Here is a 14,111-nt window from a genome sequence, read left to right as displayed (position 1 = left end):
GAGGGAGGAGGGAGGAGGGAGGAGGGAGGAGGGAGGGAGGGAGGGAGGGAGGGAGGGAGGGAGGGAGGGAGGGAGGGAGGAAGGAAGGAAGGAAGGAAGGAAGGAAGGAAGGAAGGAAGGAAGGAAGGAAGGAAGGAAGGAAGGAAGGAAGGAAGGAAGGAAGGAAAATATAACAGAGTACACTGAAAAAAAGTAATAGTCATAGAAATGTATATTATAATCTCTACATGTAGTTGCTGTATAATATATATCCCAATACTCTTAAAAGAAACATTTTCACCAAGCACATGTTCATTTTTAAAGATATATATGATTCAGTTACTTTAAAACATATAGCTATGTCATGAGTTGATACCAGACTCATAAGGACTATATGGACAAATACATAAGAAATGTAAGCCCAGCTACTTTATTCTGTAGGCACATGTATTGCAGCGCAAATTCTGCACTAGCTCAGCAATGGACGAGATGCTGTTCTGTTTCTGTGAGAGAATCACCGTGCAGTTCTCTTTCTCTTCTGTGGGACTAGATTTGAGTGTTATATGCAATGTTTCCGTCTTAATCTGGGAGGCTATGTGGGCCTCTCCTATTGTCACTGTCATTTTTGGGTATGTGCCCTACAAGTTTCACAATACAAGAGGGAAAAGGTTAACAAATGACTATAAAAGAGGTCAGAATGCATCGTAGTTAAAATAGCACAGGAGCTGGGGTTACATCAGGCTAACACTGCCGCTTCTTTTCTTTTTTTTTGCCATGTGTCTATGTCTATTATTAGGTATCAGGGGATGTCATGAAGAAAAATCACCAGAAGTCCTGGGGCTGCAGTCTTTCAAAAGATGAGATTGATTTCAGAGTCCATTTGTCTGGAGCACTTTAGAAACAGTCCTCCTCTTCAATTCACTACTTATTTGTTACTTTGATATCAGACATTTAACCAATTGTCTCTTTTCCTAAATTAAGTGCACTTAGATTTGATCACAGAGTTCTGTCTCCGTCATAAGTAACAACTAGCACCTGGCTCGAAACCTGACCACTGTGCCTTGGTTGAGATGATGAACTCTGCGTCAGGACAGCATGAAGCACACAGCTCACATCCAAGAGCCCAGCCAAACAATTAAATAAGAGACTATTTACTTATTTAAAGTGTGCCGAGTTGATAAACAGATTAATTTTTTCATTGATTGGCTCCGTTTAGGAAGAACGATACCACACACTTTCAGAGACGAGTTTACTGAAGTATAGGAGACGCGAAAGGAGCCTCTCTGCTGTGTAGTCCGTGACACACTGCTTAACAGAAGGTCCACGTGGTGCCTTCAGATCTACACACAAGTAACTCAGAGCTCTTGCAGCTTTACTGCGCAGCGCCGATTTGCTGAAAGAGATACTCAATTCCACTTCGTAAATAAAACCCGTGTACATCTAGGCATAAGGATATGTATTATATATAGGACATATTGTGCCCCACTACTTAAGGGGTCCGCAAGCCAACCCACTGCCCCACCACCTGTTTCTGTAAACAAGCTTTTTTTGTAACAGCCACATCCATTCCGTCATGTATTATCCATGGCTGCTTTTCCACTACAACAGCAGAGTTAAATAGTTATAATGGGCCATGTGGCCAGCAAAGCCCAAAATTTCAACAATCTGGACCTCTGAGAAAGAGTTCTCCAACCCTTACACTACTTGGCTCATTTAAAGTAAATGCAGTGAACATATACTTGCATAATCAATAAGCTGCCAAGTGCCTTCCTTTTATAACTAATGTCCATTTCTAAATATTTTTATTTTTTTCCCATTGCTTTCTCAGATAAAGTGGAAGGGGGAGGGGGAGAGAAAGAAACATCGATGTGAGAGAGACACATTGATTGCCCCCCCCCCCACACACACACACGGCCTGACCATGGCTGGGGATCGAGCCTGCAACCGAGGAATGTGCCCTTGGCTGGAATCGAACCCAGGATCCTTCAGTCCACAGGTCTATGCTCCAACCACTGAGAAAACCAGCCAGGGCTCTAAATATTTTTTGAGAATATAATGTAATCCACTGAGGTGAATGTTTTGCTTTTTCTATAAGCATTCTTTGTGAAGTAATCACATGGTTTAAAGAGAATCACTGCCAAGGGGAGGCCTGCCTTGACCTTTTCATTCAATAAAGATCTGTCAGTATCTATACTAAGGGACAGACTTTGAATATGTAAAGGTACATATGAGCAGCTCATTGAGCACAAGGAACGCTTAGATATTGATTAAGTAGGACGCGCCTGATATTCAAGAACCACTGATGAGCTGAGAAATAAATAGTTCAAGTGCCCAGTTTAAATTAGGGGGAAAGAGTTCGGATGACAATGACATTGATTTGTTTGCATAAATATTTGCATTACAATATCTCTATTTGTAGAGGCCAGATAAAAAGGGGATATATAAATGATGTAACTACATATGGTCTCTTAAGAAGTTTTATATACCGTGATGTTCTTTCATTATTTGGTGATAAAGCAAATGCTTTCGTTTTCTATACATTTGGAAATGTTTTACTTCAATGAGACATCATTGCAATAAGAGACTATGACAATTTCTAAACAAAGAACCAAGCCAATGATCAGCCATTTAACATACTTTAGGAATATGGGAGGTATAATAAACTCCACAGGTTAATGTAATCGACATTGACAGAGTCAACATGGTTTCTAGCTTCTTTAGTCACAAATTCTTGCAATATGATAGTACAGTATTCTAGTCAAGAGTCTGAATCCATCGCATCTAAATGAAATAAAACAATATGATTAGAATTAGCCAGAAGCATTGATTTGTCACCAAGGGGAAGGATAAGATGAATGAATTATATAAGGAGCAAAACTGTGAGATTGGAAAATATTTCAGCATTCTACTTGTCACTGGGCGATGCGGGAATTTCTTTGGTCAGATCAGTGATTCTCAGCTCTGGTTGTATTTTCGGAGCATCTGCAGTTCTTTTAAGATCCCACCAATGATTAAGGGCCCACTACAGGCCAATTACATCAGAATTGCTAGTGGCCTGGCTCAACAATGGCTAGTTCTTCAAAGTTCCCAAGTTCCAATAAATATCCAGGGCTGGGAACCACTGAATAGACTAAAAAGATTATGCGGGTTTTCTCATCAGATAAGGGAAAAATGGAACATAGATACAAGAGATTTTAGGGCCTTTTCATGGTAAGGCTATTGATAATCTGTGACACAAAGTGATCATTCTTAGCGTCCAGTTAAATGAATTTACTTAAATTTAGCCAATTTTTCCATGGAAGACAAGGCAATATAACGGCCAGGGCAGGATAAAACTGTCGTGGGGCTCCAAAAATGTTAAAATCTGAGATTGTTAATGGATTTTTGTTGGCACATCGTATTTGGGTTTTCTCCTTTGGAGAATACCATGCCAATACGTGGCAACTTCCATCCTGAAAACTTTGCTGAAAATGAAGCTAGTAAAATCTTGATTTTTAACACATCTGATATATTTATTGATGTATGCTCCTTAGAGAAGGCCTACATAAAATATAGTCTAATAGCTTACTTAAATTTTCATAGTAGCTTAATATAAAATTGCAGGAAATCTGTTGATATTATTTATTTAGTTTTGGAAATTGAAAACTTTGAAAGACAGGAAATTAGGACTCTCCCAAAGTATGACTTAGTACCCATTTTATTCTCATGTATCTTCATATAAGAACGAGACAGTTCTAGGTAGCAGTTGGTATTCATGTATTCAAATTACAAAAACATTTATTGGCATTGTATCAAACAATTGCACTCCTAAATAAATGTCCTAAAAACTTTCATGGTCATGAAAGAAAAAGGAAAGCTGAGAAACTATTCCAGATTAAAGAATATTAAAGACATTTGACAACTAAATGCAATGCACAATTATAAACTGGATCTTAAAAACATGACTATGTTAAAAGAATATTTTGGGACAATTATGAAATCTGAATATGCTAATAATACATTTGGATTTGCTAATAATACATTTAAAATAATAAGTCTCTTGACTTTTCTATCTACTAAGGCTATGCATGAGAATACACTTAAGAAATAAATATATGAATAGATGATAGATAGACATAAATATTTACCAAAGACAGTGATTAAAAAAATGTGGCAAAGTGTTAACAATTGATGAATCCAATTGAAAGTTATATAGGTAGTATCTTCCGTCCTTTCTTTGAAACTTTCCTGTAATTTTCCTATCTCCTTGAACTGAAAGTATTAAAAATGTTTATTAAATAGTGCATGGGGCAGGAACTGTTCTAAATTAACTAAAAAATAACAGCTAAAATCATGGCGCTTGCATTCTAGTAGATGAAAACATAGATAAAAACAGGAGACCAATAAATAAAGTAGATAATTTTGAATAGTGATACAGTGAAAGAAATATAATGGGGTTGTACATTAATGTGGTAGGAAGAACTGGGGTAGAAGGTGTTATTTATATATATTGATACCAGAACACTTCCCATAGGAGGTGATATTTAACTGAGCTAATCATTGGGATATCTTAAGAAAGGGCGTCCAGACAGATAGATGTCCCTGAGATTGAACAAAATTTTGTGAGACCAAGAAACAAAGAAAGGCCAGTGTCCATGTTGCTTAAGTGAACTTCTAGGGAATTCATAAAAGACTGAGTTTAAATCATTCTTCTTACCTAAACTATTTGTAGGTAGGTCATTTAGCCCTCATAAGAACCTAAGGCTGAGATCATTCTGGATCACAAAAGCTATAGATAAAAGTGCTACCATGAAGGACAATTCTTAGGTGAATTTACCAGCCAGAGCTAGAGCACGCTAGATATTTAATATTAATATGGGTTTAACTTGAAGGTATATGTGGCTTGGCCTCCCTATTCCAGACAACAGGCTACAAACTTAATTGTTTCCTTTGAGCTACAGCTTCTTCTTCCCCATGTAAATTAAGTAAAATAATATGTTGGCTTGAATTTTAAAAACCCTAATTACATTGTGTAATGCATTTCCTTATACCATATAATTTTGCCCTAAGATTATTTATGGACCCCCCAAAAAAGGCACAAAGAATAGGTTTAACTTTTATTCTTTTATTTTTTTCCTTCTGTTCCTTCCATACCCTCTCTTCTTACCTAGAAAACAGCAGCCATAAAAAAGATTAAATGAGATTGCGATATTACACATAACTTTTTCCCTCTGGCTCTTGGATCAAAGGGTGAGTGATGTTTGAGCTACTTATCATTCCTGAGAGGTTGATGAGTGAAAAAGACAGGGAATCCTCAAGAAATCATGAGATGGATGTGATTTTTAAATCTCCATTTCGAAGTGGCTGTGTTTTGGCCCCTTCATCGAGTGTGATCTGATGTGTGATGTGGCAATAGTTGGTCATGGCTGTGGGGAAATAGATCAGAGTGGTTTTTGCCCTACCCAATCTGTGCTGGAGCTTCCCCACCATTTCTTTGTATTTTTTTTTTTTAATATATCTTTATTGATTTCAGAGAGAAAGGGAGAGGGAGAGAGAGAGATAGAAACATCAATGATGTGAGAGTCATTGATTGGCTGCGTCCCACACGCCCCCTGCTGGGGATCGAGCCCGCAACCTGGGCCTGGGCCCTGACCGGGAATAGAACCCCGATTGCCTGGATCCTAGGTCGATGCTCAACCGCTGAGCCACGCCCGCAGAGCATGTATTTAAAGACCCTTGTTCTGAAATCTATTCTTTTTCAATTGGGCATTTGTTATTACAGATTTTGACTGTCCCCTGCACCTACCCTCAAATTATTACAATACCCTTCTCTATGTCTTTACCTTAAGTAATTTACTGCTATAGAGGTGAACTTTATGAATAAGTCATATGTAAAATCTCTTGAAAAGTACAAATATATCTGTGCTTGATTATTTCATAAGCACAATAAATCATACTTATGTGTGCAGGAAGAGGGAAATGATCAGAAGTATCTTTACAACAAAAGCTAGAAAAGAGGGAACATAAAAGGCAAAGCTGGGCTAAGGCCTGAGAGGGTGGGTGCAGTAACATACGGTGATGGGGCTCTAGAAATGTTGATAAAAATTATGGAAAAGAAAGACAGACAGACCTACTGAGATTTGGTCCTTCACTACCCCTGTCCCCATCTCCAACTCTTCCTGCCTCTCTCACCGTATTTTAGCTACCTATTCACCTGCTGCTCCTTCAACATACCAAAGATTTCCTACTAATAAGGCCTTTCCTCTGCTCTCCTGGGAACTCCTTCCCTCCAGAAAGTCACAGGCTCTATCCCTCACTTCCTTCCAGTAAATTGTCTCCTCGAAGTGGTCTTTCCTGAGCATCCTATCAAAATTAGTAATGTCCTTCTCTATAACATTCTCTGTTTTAATTCAGACTACTTATTAGCACCTAGAATTTTATTCATCTATTAATTTTTGTATCTAGGTCTATTGTCTGTTTCCTGCTTAGATTGTGAATTTTGGGAAGGCAGCAACTCTGTTGGTTTCATTCATTATCATACTTCTCATTCAAAGAACACTTTCCAGTGCACAGAAAGTACACGATTTAGTAGAATGAAGAATGAATCAATTCTCATGTCACCAATAATAAAAGGAAATAATAGGTTGTTTAATAAAAGTAAACAATAGAATTGTCCATGACTTCAGCCAAATTAGATTTCAAGGAAATAGGTATGTCAAGTGGGTTCCAAGAAAAATGAAGTAGAATGGACGCAACAGAAAAAAGACCTGCTTCTCTTAGAAATCACGGGTCAGTAACATTTCCCAAGCTTGAGAAAGAAGGTCTCTGTTTTACAAAGTGATATTAGTAATGGCAAACTCCATCACACTGTAGACAGGTTCATTGAAAACTTTGAGCATTCTGTTCCAGGTGGCAATGTGTAGCACTAGAAACACGACACTGTTATGGGTGGGGTTCCCTCTCTGACCCTACTTGTAGCTAGTGGAAGAAGAGCTCTTGGGGTGCTCTGAAACAAGAATTTCCTGAGGCCCCCATGGGAGGATGAGGTATCATGGAAAACTTTATTGATGAGGTAAAATTAAGGGAGTTCCCTTCCAAGGTCCCAGCTCTCTGTCCGGCCACAGAAAAAGTCCCATTTTGTCTTTAGCATAGCTAGAATTAAAGCCACTGCCAAGAGTCTTCACTCCATATTAAAGTCCAGTTCATTCCAGTGTCTGGCTAGCTTACCGTGTGTTCCCAGCTGCAGTCTGAATGGCCATGGGTCATGTGGCTGCTTAAGGAACAAGAGAGGGAGAATTCCTTTGGGAATTTTTACTAGAAGCTTAGTCAATGAATCCTTCAGGATTTTCCACACTTGCAGTGGCCCACCCCCTCCAGCCAATGATCTTTGTTCCCAAGGCTAGATAGACTGACAAGCAAGCACCTTCCCTACATCTCCAGCCATGACATCACTGCACATGCACCAATCTTCCCCTTTGTTTGATCCCTTCCCCCAGTGATGTGCAGGGAATGAACCAGTGGTTCACTGGGGAGTGTAAATTTGCAGCTTCTTGGTGAAGCTGCCCTGATGACCATGCTTAAAATGTCTGGCCTCCCCTTTGCTTTCTTCATATTATTAATATTAACTAGCTAATTATAACAGTAACAATACAACAAATAAAATCGAGAAACTAGGAATATGTTTTTGATTCATCTTTGAAGGAGTACTGCCCTGAATTTTTAGTTCAGAATGTAAAAGTCAAAGTTAAACAGAACAAAATGAATAAAAAAAAACACAATAATTACAAAATGAGCCTTTTGTTTGGGAATCTGCCCTTGATGGGATGGCTTATTTCATCCCTTAACTTTTATCAGTTAAAGTCCCTACTTTATATACAAGGATGGGATTATTTTGGAAATGTTCAATCCCCCAAACCAATTGTTTTAATGTCTTGATGCTGTATTTTGTTGCAATTTTATTGTCTTCTTTTTGTTTAGATTTAGTTTTACATGTCTACCACTATATTACATACTTCCTGAGAGCTGGGGACAACATTTACTCATCTTTGCATCCTTCACACTGATTTTCACCTGATAAGAAATCAGCAATAGCTATTAAAACTAGTTATAAGGCATTTAAAATTTTTTTTATTATTTTAATACAATTCTTAAAGTTTATTTAACATCAGCTACAACTCCAGTTCTTTTCAAACATCAACCTGTCTATAGTTCAATAAGAAAGATAAAATATAAGAAAAATATAACTCATTTTCTATGTCATTTAGGGGAAATCTATGACTGGTCATATATAAAAGAAAGTTATGAGATGGGACTGAACTTTTGGTACTAGTATAAAGTCTTTGAGTGGTCAAGGCAACAGTTATATCTTCCAGGCATTCTTTTATTTTTCTGTTGGAGTCCTGACAATTTCTTTTCAAATCTGTGAAATCTCAACCTCAATAACCAATTCTTCCTGATTCTTCAGATTTTTATCACTTACAAAGAATCTGAATGCAAATTCTGGGTGATTTTTAACCTTGTTTCTTCTTGACAAATATGGCTTTGTTAAAATATGTGATATCTTGACTAAGAATCCAATTTTTTTTGTTTGTTTGTTTAACTAACATTGGCATCCGTGGCTTAGACCCAAATTCCTTTCCAACACTACTTTGCCCAGTTATAAGGCCTCAAGGTATTTCTCTTGACCTGGTTAATCTAATGTCAAAAGTAACTGTGAATACTCAAGCATCCTACAAGCTCTGAAGATGTTGAAATGCTCCCTTATTTAGGAAACCAAGTGTAAATGCATTTAATTTTATCATCATAATGACCCTCTTATAAGTCACAATAGGCCCACATTTGAAACATGTTTTTATTTCACAAGTTCTTCCTCTGGGTGTGCCAGCTGAAGGGTTAAGGTCAGTGGTGCATGGGCAGGCTAAATAGTCATCTCAGGCGGTGAATAAAGAAAAATTGAATTTATTCAAGGAAAGGGGATGGTAGATAGGGAGATCCAAAGAGAAAGGGTACACAGCACTGAGTCAAAGAGCACTGAGTCCATGATGGCAGCAAAAATATACTTGGGACAGTGAAACAAGGAAGAGCATAGAAGATGCAACAGGAGAGCCCAGGCTGGGCTGCTTTGGCTCACTGACAAGTCAGAGAGAGAAGGGACCTTGGAGACATGTTCAGGGGGTGAGCCTGGGACGAGCTGACGCTGTCCATTGCCCCCCTGGTTTTAAGTCTCATGGGGTCCCCTCAGAGGGAAGAAGGGGGAAGAGTGAAGGGGGAAGAAGAAGGTGCTGTCGTGCTCCCCCAGTGGGGAGCCAGCACTGGGTCCTTTGTCCTGAGTGTATTTATCTCTTTCTTGCAGGTGGGAATCTTAGGGGAAGTCATAGGAGAGGGTCTCAATAGAATACTCATCAGCTCTCCAGGGGTGTTCTTTCAGGGTCCTGGTCTCCACTGATTGGTAGGTGCCAATGTAGCTGGTCCTGAGGCACCTACAGTGCCACTTGCCTGGTTTTGCTGCTTTTCTGGGCCTGGAGCTGAAATATAACTGAGGCCTAGATGTTATCTTTAAGGAGGAACTGCTAGGGGGTCTAAACTACTAGAAGAGGATAGATTACCCTGGGACAAGGTTCTTGTTTTCACAGCTTTGGCCTTTGCTAGGCATTCGGTGCTTTCTGCCCTGGTGAGTCTCTGTATCAGGTTTCTGTACCTGGCCCATATAACAGTCACCATTCTTGTACATTTATGAGATGATTTGGTTTTCTCAGTGTAAATACCTCTGATCTACTCTTTTTCTTTACCACCCAATTCTAATAGAGTTCTTAATGCATCTACTGTCCTTCAGAGGATTTCTGTCACCTTTGTTCTTTGACTTCAGCTAATATTCTAAGACCTGAAAGTCAGGTACTTTCAAAGAGAAGGAAAGAATTAGGAGATTTTTTTAATTAGTTATTTGGATAATATTTTTACTCCATGCATATTGGATGTAAAGAAGTGTGCTGAGTCCTAATTGCTGTTATAGAACAATTTACTAAGGCTATAAAGGAACTAATAGCAGTGTTTTGGGATAATGAATAAAAGATACTTTAACTATGTATAAAATGAAAGTTTCCTTATATATTTCCATTCATGTTTTCTGTGTATAGAGTCATGTACTCACATCTCGAGTGGTTAACAATCGAACATCCACCACAACTCGTTACTTCCCTTTTTGATGCATATATAATACTTTGTTTTCTTATTTGAATCCAAGCTTTTGAAATTGGAGACACATTACATGGTTTTACTTGGAGGAAATCTTGCATCCGCCCCTAAGGGCCTTTTCTTACCTACACCTGTGACCCACCCAAACACAAACAGGAGTTCCGTATCTCTGTTTCTTTCTTTTAGACCACACGGGGTGGCTAGAAGTTGTGCACTTAGTCTATGAAATTATATTTGACAGATAATAAGAAATGCACTTGAGGAGACAGTACTGGGATACGACTTAAATGTAGCCTCTGACTGAACATCAAAGAGTATTATGGACATGTTGCTATACTATTAGGAAATATTTGCTGCCTGTTTCCTAACATGCAGAAAAGGCTCCAAGAATCAGAAGGAGCCAGATGGAGACGTAAGCAAGAAATGCAGCTGGCCCATCTGCCAAACACACTGACTCCGGCACGCAGTCCGAGAACTCAATGACTTCCCTTGGATAATCAACCTTATTCCAGAAAGTAGTCTGTTCTCTTGGCTTGCTATGCAATAAGCTCATAAAAATAAGCATTTAGCAGGCATGCTATATATTGTAAAATGCTATGCCATCACTCTTATTAGCAAGAAATGGCACTGTTATACAGTTGCTTAGTAATATTTTTCCTGCTTGCTCTTGTACAAATTGAATCTCATTTGTTCTTTTCTGCCCACAGACTTAACTTATTTACAACCAGTTATATCATTCTCTTTCCAAACTGGTTTTTACAGCTCCTTCCCAAATGATATAAGCTGCCAATCTAATTCAAGCCCTATTTGCCCTGTATTTATGGTCAGAAATCCATTTAATAGAGCAAAGGCTCATTTTCTGGTATTTCAAAGGTCCTAGTTTCATCGATCATTTTCCACATTTATGATCTCTTAGTTTGTTTTTAATCCATTTTATTGTGTTCTTATCAAAACTTATTTGACAATTTGTATACATTTACTTGCACCACTATATCAACCACGTTATTGAAACCTAGATATTTATTATCCATAGTTCTCCCTCCATGCGCTAATTTTATAATCTGTCAAAAACCCCACAAACAAATCAACTTTGCCCGGCATGATTTACTGCAAATGATTCCTCTGTGTTTATTCTGCATGATTTCATTGTTCTCTAGATGTTCAGAGAATTTCTAACTCAGTCTTATTAGTGACTAAGCCACGTTTTGTGCTTGGGGAAAGGCTAAATGGGTCTTTCGAGGAGGGTGTTATTAACTCTTTCAGGTAAATTACAGTGATTTGGTAAAAGTAACAAACAGATGTACACACACACACACACAGAAACGATCAAATTCTTGCACCTTGCCATGATGCCATGATGTGAATAAAACACTTAAAAATAGTGACTCTTCCCGCCGGCGTGGCTCAGCGGTTGAGCATAGGCCTAGGATCCAGGCGATCCGGGTTCGATTCCCAGTAAGGGCACATGCCCGGGTTGGGGGTTCGATCCCCAACAGGGGGCATGCAGGAGGCAGCTGATCAATGACTCTCTCGTCACTGATGTTTCTCTCTCTCTCCCTCTCTGAAATTAATAAAGATGTATTTTTAAAAAAAGAAAAAAGAATAGTGACTAAAGTTTTTCTATTTCGTTTCCACCTACAAATGTTCCTTTAAAGTAAAATGCAAATAAATTAAGAGTCATTAAATATTTTAGTACACACATTCGCAAATTAAACACTAGCTTCTGATGATCTTGCTCACTCCCAAACAGGTGAAGTACTCCTGTGTCCACTACTTATTATATCACAAGAGTCAAGCTTTCATTCCCGCTTTACCACGGTGCCATTTGGCATCGTTTCCAGTGCACTTGAGCACGCGGGGCGCTCCAGTGGAACTCTGCAACATACAGAATTGAAAAAAGAATTCTTTGCTGTCTGCATTCTGGGTGACTTTATAATCATCCTGTGCCCCTTACTTTATAGTGTCATTTACGAAGGTGTCTCCTTCAGATTCTTCCTGAAACTTATTTCTCCAAAGGGCTCATAACAGATCCCTCCATGGATCTGAATGGAAAACACACAGTATTCCCCCCTAACACTGTTCCATTCCCTTTCGCTAAATCTAGAGCACAAACCTTCTTCTTATAATTACATCAGCAAAAATAATGGACCAAAAAATAAGTCAGGTGACATAAATCATCTCATCTAGAGCATCTGCATTAGTTTTCCAGACATTTCAAGCCATGTCTGAATCTCGATATGGGGTCATGGTAGATCTCCACAGGTACTAATGCATGCATATGAGTTGACAGTTATGTGGGTGGGCTTAGGGAGAGCTTGGTATTTTAGAAAGATTGGGGTTTCAGTACAGAGATTACAGATCTTGTGTGGGGCATCAAAAATTGATCTCCTTGGCCATACTGAACCAAGCTGCAAATTACAATGTTCTGATACAATTTCTGGAGGCCTTTGCTACTACATTAATCCCATAACACTTAACTGGTTAAACTCTCTGGTTGTATTCTAATGAATATATTTCTTATGAGACTACTGCGTTCCAGATACAGTACTAGGAATTGGAGTAAAGGATGACTGCAGACAAGAGGGAAACTCGCAGATAAGGTCTGAAGAAAGCTTTTTAGGTAGCACAAAGAAAGGAAGGAATAAGTCTGCCTTAGGGAATTTCATTTAAACTAGAAGTAAAGCACAAAAACAAGTTTATTCTAGACTTCAATTTCTTCATTTGAAAATAGAGTTTAACGATAAGAAATCTAAATATATGGCTGATAGGATTCCTTAAAGTATTTCAAGGTGCAAAGAAATTATTTGCTCAAAATTTGTTGTACTGATAAAAGGTGAAGGGTTTAGTATACGATATTTATTTTCTCTCTCCGTTTTCCTCTTGGAACTCATTCAGTCATGCGTTCATCTCTAAGTCTTTCCAGAAACTTCTTTTTGTAAGGTCACTGGTGATTTATACTTTGCTAAACCCAGTGGCCAACTTTCAGTCTTCATTTTCTTTACCTTTTTGACTCCCACGACACCATGCTCTCATGGTTACCCTCCTCCCTTAGAAAGGTGGGGTGTGCTGGAAGAATAAGGGGTTTCTATTCGCAAAGCAATTGCTATTATACTGTGGTGTCATTAAACTCACTTAGGCTTCCTGTGTTGCTCCCATGTTTCTGTGATACGGGGCAGAGCATCCCCTCTGCCAACATGACCCGAGGATCCCAGAAGCTGGCCCCAGGATGGGAGAGGACGAGAGGCTACAGAGAAATATATCTGGATTGAAGACCAGAAATGGCAGAAGGAGAGAGGAAGACAGCCCGGGAAATGCTGTGTGATCTTTATTTTGCACAAGAAGGACCAGACCCTAGGAAATTCTCTGTTACATGATCGTGAAGAATCCCGAAGTGGAATTTTGTAGTTACGCCAGAAGCCATCCTTCAGAGGGTAAAATTAATTTCTGCAGACTGAAGGCGCTTTTCCAGCCGCTGAGCCATTTCAGAGGTGCCTGAAAGCCTGCCGATATGTGCTTGACAAGTTTGAGGGCGGCATGGAGGAACGTAAGGACTACAAGGCGAGCAGAAATGAATGCACAGTCTAGTCCCTTGCACACTACACAGGGAGAAATGCCCTCTAGGATGCTCTCTTCATGGTCTTGCAAAACCCAGAAGTTTGTGATTACAACATGATCTGTCCTTCAGAAAGGTGTGATTCTAACTATTAACCCCTTAGAGCTGTTGGAACGCCTGTAAAAACATTTGTATTCTTTAAAAAATTCCCTCTTTAAACTAAACTAAACAACAACAAAAACTCAGAATACTATATTTAACTACTGTTCACCGCATTTGCCTTAAATATGTACAACAGTGTTTTGGATATGAAAACAGAATCCCTATGGACAAAAACATGGCTTATCCAAGGACCAAAGAAAGCTAGAAGGACTAAAGTAGAGACTATGCGTGATATGAAGTGTAAGTT

General features: G+C 38.9%; 1 pseudogene; it reads left to right on the top strand.

The window, feature by feature from the left end:
* Nucleotides 1-13,375: 13,375 nt before the first annotated feature.
* Nucleotides 13,376-13,734, top strand: LOC107539463 (DNA-directed RNA polymerases I and III subunit RPAC2 pseudogene; annotated as a pseudogene).
* Nucleotides 13,735-14,111: the final 377 nt, after the last annotated feature.

The sequence above is a fragment of the Miniopterus natalensis genome, chromosome X, assembly GCF_054644295.1.
Source record: "Miniopterus natalensis isolate mMinNat1 chromosome X, mMinNat1.hap1, whole genome shotgun sequence".
In the NCBI taxonomy this organism is placed as follows: domain Eukaryota; kingdom Metazoa; phylum Chordata; class Mammalia; order Chiroptera; family Miniopteridae; genus Miniopterus; species Miniopterus natalensis.
This window is presented reverse-complemented; position numbering and strand designations above follow the sequence as displayed.